The sequence below is a fragment of the Grammomys surdaster genome, unplaced genomic scaffold, assembly GCF_004785775.1.
Source record: "Grammomys surdaster isolate TR1022 unplaced genomic scaffold, NIH_TR_1.0 1166, whole genome shotgun sequence".
NCBI classification, from domain to species: Eukaryota; Metazoa; Chordata; class Mammalia; order Rodentia; family Muridae; genus Grammomys; species Grammomys surdaster.
Genome location: NW_021605585.1, coordinates 2,830,989 through 2,836,083, shown reverse-complemented (window position 1 = coordinate 2,836,083; position 5,095 = coordinate 2,830,989).

The following is a 5,095-nucleotide window of genomic DNA, read 5'->3' as shown; positions in this document are numbered from 1 at the left end:
CTTCTTCTTCTTCTTCTTCTTCTTCTTCTTCTTCTTCTTCTTCTTCTCACTTGTTTACCCCAGTTTCCCTGTTCTCTGTTTATATCTGTTCTCAGGTGTGCATACTCAGTTCTGTTCTGGGATTTCTGCTCTCCACCTCCCAGAGAATGGATATAAGAGGTAAGAGTGATGTTTTATCAACCTCCCAGTCCCTTCAGACCAGTCTGATCGTCACATGAATTCCTTTTACTTACCTGAAAACCTGAGTCTGAAAAGCAACCTTTCAGGTTCCACCATTGCCTAGACAGCTGAGTGAGCATTCCAGGGAGTGTCTGCTTGTACTGTATGGTGTGTGTGTGTGTGGGGGGGGATGTCTCAGGGTCTTTAAACTTCCCTCCTCTGTTTCTTTCATATAGTTTTAAACAGAATTAAATTTGTGATGATACACTTTTGGGATCAATAACACAGTGATCAAGTACATATAATTTGTAGGAGATTTTTAGTTTTTCCATGTTAGTTTTCTGTTGTGTTGCCTGGATTTAACAAGAATGTAGTGATAGGCCACCTTCCCCACGTTTTCTATTAGAATTCTCATATGTGGTGCATTCTGTCCACTTCAACAGAAGGTTAGCACCGGCCATGCACCACCACCTTAGTTTTCATGGTGAGCAATTATTTGAGGAAGAGTTACTTGTCTAAACTAACAGAGCCAAATAAGAAAAACCAACCATTAAAACTCATTATTACCAGGCTTTCTATTCAGAATATTTTTTCCATCACAAATCAGAAACTAGAGAAATGTTAAGCCTACCTGTTAGCATGTTCCAGCAACTGAGTTTCTGGGCAGGAAATTCCCCATAACTTCTTTTTTTCCCCTGGATTGATAATTATATCCCTGTGAAAATAATTTTGCGCAAGTAATGGGCTCAAGGTTTTATTTTTTCTACATAGTTTTTATTTACGTGTGTGTGTGTGTGCACATGCATGTATTTGCATGTCTGCCTCAACTCATGTTTTGAGATTAGAGAACAAGTTGCAAGACTTGGTTCTCTTCTCCCATATTGTTTTCATGTCATTTAGTAACTCAGGTCACCAATTTGGAGGCAAGCACCTTTACCACTTACCTACCTCACTGGCTCCAAGTCTCAAAGTAGAGATGTAGGAGAGGAAGCTAAACACAATCAAGATTCAAGGTTAGGTCTAGACTCAGAGATTATGGGGAAATAGAAAACTTAAGATTTAGCAGAAATTCTGATCTTTCCCTCTCAATGTTTATAAACATTCTGCCATAATAAACCATACTTTCTTATACTTTGAATGCTTGGTGTTAGAATGTGCTGGGAGCCAGTCCTGGTGAGTCTTCTTTCTTGTTTGGTTCTTCTTGAGGCAGCAGAGGGGAAGAGACTCCCTTTTCCAGGTTATGGGTCAAAATTCCCCAGCTCCAACAGGGATCTGATTGTGAGCTTACCAGACTCTACAACTTGTGGTGGCTGCTACACAGCACCTGTCCAAAGCCCAGAGCCAATACAGCTCCACACTCCCAGACCCCTGGCCTGTTCTCATGGACTACCTGCACATTCCTAGCTACAGGCCTGAACTCACCTAGACAAAATCACTTTCTGTCACCTGATCTCAAGTCACTGCTGTCAGCTCTCTTCTTCTGGTCCTAGCCAAATGTTTGTTTGCTAATACAAAAATGTGTTTTTCTCTACTTATACAACCTGTCAAAGTTACTTAAAATTTTCATTCCTATCCTATCTTGATAAATAATGATTTTTGCTACTGCCATTAAATTATGGTGTACTCTATTCAGATATAACTACTGATATAGCCCTCAATCTTGTCAGAAGTCTGCTAATTATTAATATATTTAACTTTATAACAGACAGAATTTCCGAAAGTTTTTAACAGTTTACCCCACAAGGTCTCAGAAGATATCAACACAGTTTCAAGAGGCTGCTTGGATTGTGTCATAACCAGTGAGAAACACAGTGGATAAAACTGAGTCAAATGACTTATATTGTCTAAATCAAGGTGAGTCATTTCTCATGTCACACGTATCCATTCCACAGAAAAAAAGGCTTTTGTCTTTTGGGCTTGAAAGCCAGACTGACTCCACCCAAGTTGACATGGAAACCATAGAGATCACAGAGAACTGTTGGCTAGTGGACTTTGCCATTTTTTTAAAAAAATATGACTGCTAGATTATTGTTTATTATTCCCCAGATTTCTGACTAAATTGACAGTTAAGGTAACTGTAGCTTGACAGCTAGAAAAAACTTTCACAGATCTGTTACCTCCTTACCTAAACTCAGTTTCCATTAATTAAATGATTCATATTTCCTCTTCTTCCTATGCCACCGTCTTAACATTATCTGAGTTCCTATAAATGTGCCTAACCCTAATTAACATTCCACTATATAAAAACTCATCTTAAAGAATGTTCATGTTGTTAACTCATGTTGTTATCTCTTTTGTAAACTTGTAGGCTACAGGAAACCTACTCAGATCTACCTCTCATGGACCAAATAGACTTTATCCAGAGAAGTGCATCTGCCTAAAGTTCCCACTTACTACCTATTCCAGAGTGTTCCTCTGGATTTCAAATGTACACCTTAAGAAAAAAAATTTCCTTCTTCCAAACTCACTGAATCTCATTCTCTACCTATAATAAATATATGTATGTGTATTTCAACATCTTTTCAAGGCTAAGCACTTACTACATCCAGGACAGCCCCAGAGAAGCAACTTCCAGATGCTCCAATCTCCTCACAGACACAGATGCTTCTCCTGGACTTGTTCCTTCTGATCTATCCACAGATGGTTCCATAGACCCTGGACATCAAGGAAACAGCCAATTCTCTTAAGAGTAAACAAACATCCTCATACCCATCCTCCTCATTTCCCTAGAGACACGTCACTCCCGAAGCCAGTAGGTAGTAGTCAGATATCACAACGACCCTACTCTTGCTTCACCATCACCTCTTTCTATTTTTTTCCCATTTTTTAATTAAACCAAAATAGGGGAATGTTAGCATTCTGTCTAAGTTCCGCCCCACAGTTACCTGGCAACAGTCAGGTATGCCTGACTCACTATAAAGGGGGCTGCTTGTCTCCTCCTTGCCCTCTTGCTCTCTTGCTTTCTCTTGCTCTGTTCTTCTGTCCCCCTCTCTCCCCTTCCCTTCCCCTCTCTCTCTCCACATACTCATGGCCAGCCTCTCTCTCTCTCTCTCTCTCTCTCTCTCTCTCTCTCTCTTTCTGCTTTCTGTACCTCTACTACCATCTTGATTTCCCTCCTCATGCCCTGAATAAACTCCATTCTATACTACACTGTCTTGTGGCTGGTCCCTCAAGGGGAAGGGATGCCTTAGCATGGGGCTGCTGATGCACCCCCTTCCCCCATACCTCACTATACCTCCATAGACCATATCACCCCTCTCTTTATCTTTTTATAAACACAACAGGTAAGACTTGGTCTTAAGAGCTATTTAGGGTTGCTGTATAATAATAAAATGTTTACCTGTCTTTAATCTAAGTCACTTTGCTTCAGTAGCCGGCCTGCCTTCTGAGTTCCTCTAAGGCCAGATACTGCCATCTCTGGCATTTAACACCTCATCATAAAACAACTGGGTATTAAGTAAAGGATTAATTGCTGGAACCTTTTCTCTTTTATCCATATGTCTTTCTCTTGTCAGGCTAAGGGAAATTTTGGAGCTATAAACTTCTATTGAACCAAGAGAAGAGAATCAAGCTCTCAGAGAAAAACTTTTACACAAGCAAATAAACATAAACTCACATAAATTTATATACAGATTCACTCATGCATATTTATACATTTCCATTCAAACCAGGTGGACTCAGCTTACATACATCCTCATAATTATATACTTACACACACACACACACACACACACACACACCCACACACGTATATACATTTGGGGCAAAAGACCAAGCACCAGTATAGGAACTCACTCATTCTGGATGAAAAATGAGATCCAATCTTTATGGCACAGAGAAAGAAAAAGCTTCTACACTTTTATTGATAAATGAATTAAACTTGTCTATCAAAAGAAAGCTTTGTTCCCTTTAATAAGACTAAGCCTGCCTTGCTATTAAGAAAAGACCTGTTCTGTCCTGTGATAAAAAGAAGCCTGCCTGCTCCTTCTACTCTCTCTGCAGCATCTTCTTTTTTCCTCTTTCCCTTAGGATTCTGCATATTTCTCTCTTAGTATTTTAAGTTGCCTTATAGCTTTTAAGTTATTCCACTCTTCATTCTTCTTCTAATATTGCCTACTCCTACTGTTCCGATGTCAAAATAATGCTCTTACTCTCAATATTACTATTCTCAATGCTATGCCTTTACTTCTAAGTTCTTCTTGAGTTCAGTTCTGTTTAAAAAGTTCTCTCTTGAGTTCTGCCTAAAAAGTTCTCCTCAGTTCAGTTCTGTCTCCTCTCTTTGTCCTCAGCACTTATACATTTTTCAGAATACGCGATCACATGGTAAAAGTTCATGTCAAGTTTACACATAAATTCAAATAGTAAATTGAATAAGGAGTTTACAACAGAGAATGTTTACATGCATATTTATTAAGAGTAATTATCTGGCTAAACATTTCATTATCTGTCATAGCTCCTCAGGTTCATGGAGTGCTAAAAGCCATAACTTTTGTGACTAAGTATTAACGAAGTTTTGTATAGATAAACCCAATATTTTATCTTCTGTTCTAGCACCGATAGTAAACCATTAGTTCCCTTTTTATGACCTTTAGTTAATGGTTTTAAACCTCTTGGAATGTGCTCTGAGTAGTAGATACTTGCTTGCTATCTCAGAAGCAATTAGCTCATGACACTAAAGATTGGCAGGATTCTCATTGCAGTTTTTACTATCAGAAAGGATTTAATAGTGTATTGTAAAATAGCATAATAGGTACTATAATTTTAGGAATTCATATAGGATCATCATTAAAGATTTTGATTAAGAATCAGTAAGACTAACCATCAGTTTATCTATATAGCATCATTACTGGACAGAACATCTTCATTGTTCTGCACAGATCTACTCAAAAGGGTAGGCTAATACCGTCTGATTGTTAAATATATTTAATAATAAGAG